The sequence below is a fragment of the Phodopus roborovskii genome, unplaced genomic scaffold (genome assembly GCF_943737965.1).
Source record: "Phodopus roborovskii unplaced genomic scaffold, PHOROB, whole genome shotgun sequence".
NCBI classification, from domain to species: Eukaryota; Metazoa; Chordata; class Mammalia; order Rodentia; family Cricetidae; genus Phodopus; species Phodopus roborovskii.
The window spans coordinates 27,615,606-27,618,008 of NW_026126459.1; the positions used below are offsets into that span (position 1 = coordinate 27,615,606).

Genomic DNA, 2,403 nt, shown 5'->3' on the forward strand with positions numbered 1-2,403 from the left:
TACTGTAAGCACAGTGAATTAACTATCAGGTGAATTGGCTGAAGCCTTTAGCCACCCAAAACACATTCGATAATCTAGTACAAATTGGCATTTTGAAACTAAATCTACAAGCTAGCCTTCTATAGGAACAACTGGATTTATTGGGGGAGGCCAATAAATCTTTCACACATATCTGTGTTCTAACTGCTAAAGTTGAGAATGCATCACTTGTAGTTACTTTTCTTCAGGGGTCCTGGAGTGAAGAGTTTTTAAATTATACACATGCATTAGCCTTGCATATCATCAACATTAATAGAACCTGAGTTCCACCAACCAGTGCAGAAGACATTTACAAAGACTTCAACTTGAGGGCAGATTAATTAGAGAATGGGCAAGCTCTCTCTCACTGGGACTCATAGCCCTTGTCCTTGGCACTATCTGCATGATCTGCCTACCCTGCTACAGCATTAGACAGGCCCAGACCAATTTTCAAACAAGATAGATTCTACTCTCTTTAGCTCAAGAGAATGCCTCTGTCCAAGTATGGCTGAACTTATAGACTAATCACCAGAGATGGGTAAGAGAGAGGGGGCAAATTTCCAACCTAAGACAGAAAGGTTATGGGCCTTGGTGATCTTTTCCATGATCGGTAAGGAATTATGTTGATGTCCTCTGATGCCTAAGACAGGTGTTAGTTTATATTAAAAGAAAGAGGGACCTGCAGGGCCCTGCATGGACCCCTGAGACACCTTGAGCAAGCCTGAAGCTGTTGGTTGAAACATCTTGCCCCACAGTTGTTATCGATACTCTCTTCCTGTTTTGCTAACACATCTTCAGGGGAGGAACTAAGCCTGAAAACTTGTACTCTTGACCCTGTGTTGTTTTCCACTGTGCTGTGAGTCAGTATATAAGCCTGCTCCTTCCCCTCAATAAACAGCATTCAGCTTTCCAGAATTCCTGTTGAACTAATGACCAGCTGTCTTGTCTCTTATTTCAATCTTTTGGCCTTCACCTGATTAGAGGAACAGATTGTTAGCACGGGCGCAACAAAAAGCCCTATACTATTAAAATATTTTAAATACCATATTCAGTGTGTCATTGAAGTGTTTGAAGATCACCTATCTGTATAAAATGTATCTATGTATGACCTTGAAATCATACCTAATGTGACTATAAGTTTCATAGTTATAGAAAACTACTAACTTGTATTTATTATTCTAAATCACTTTCAAATACTAAAACTTTATATAACCTTTTTGAATGAGTTACATACATACAGTACAAGAATAGAAACATATATACAGTATAACAAAATCACATTAAATTTGTATCATTATAGAAAAATCCATATCAATGTAAAATATAAAAGACTAGTGGTTTTTTAAAAGTAGACTCAACAATCCATCCTTCTATCCCATCATTTCTATAGTATAGCCCCAATCCTTCCTTCAGAAAGAGATCCTTGAATCTAACTCCTTGGTTTAGGTTTTTTTTTTTTTTTTTTTTTCCTGATCATGACTCATAACAGCTTGTAACCAACTCCTCAACTCCTCCTAAATGATGACAAACATCTATAACTCATCAAATGACCAAAGCCACCCACCCCACCTCAAATGCTCTGTTTTCTCCTTGTACCTTTATAGGTATAACCTTCTTTAGGTTAGCAAAAAAAATTTCTATGATTTTTTGAAAATATTTTTGGGCCTTTGAGCTGGAATTATTCTTCTTCTGTTCCTATTATTCTTAAGTTTCTCTATTTGTAGTGTCTCAGAGTTCCTGGACAGAGCTTCTTTGACAAATGTATTTACTTTTTCTATCATATCTTCACTATCTGAGATTCTTTATGCATCTCTTGTATTCTGTTGATGAAGCTTGCCTCTGTAGCTTCTGTTTGAATTCCTAAATTTTCATTTAAAATTTGAAATGTTTCACAAATTTGTGTGTCATCCTTGCATAGGGACCACATTAATCTTTTCTGTGTAATTTCAATTTTAGTATGTGTGCTGATGAAATGAGCACTCATCACCTACATAAATATAAACCTGTTCAAAGATTACAGAGCATCCTAAAAATGAATATTCCATATTTGTCTCATCTACCCAAATCCTAAAAGTTAAAAAAATGCAGAAAATTCAACTTTGTTTATTTTGTTCACTTTCTTTTAATTTAGTATCCTTTAATTAGTAATAATTTAATTAACAATAACATGTTATTTCCTTATATTTTCTTTGCATTCAAATCTGTCAAAGTATAGCAATAATTTCATACCCAATCTCATGAAACATGTACAAAAATATTATTTTCTTCATTTTATAAATACTGCCTGGCAGTTTCACTGGTGTCACATAAATATATTTTGTTTCACACTGTTGGAGAATAAATGAATCCCATTATGAATTAGAAGATGCAAAACTTCCAAAACTG

General features: G+C 34.9%; 1 non-coding gene across 1 annotated transcript; it reads right to left on the reverse strand.

Moving 5' to 3' along the window:
• Positions 1–1,891: 1,891 nt before the first annotated feature.
• Positions 1,892–1,998, reverse strand: LOC127226243 (U6 spliceosomal RNA). The gene has a single exon (XR_007834858.1). It is a non-coding gene; the product is annotated as a U6 spliceosomal RNA (small nuclear RNA).
• Positions 1,999–2,403: the final 405 nt, after the last annotated feature.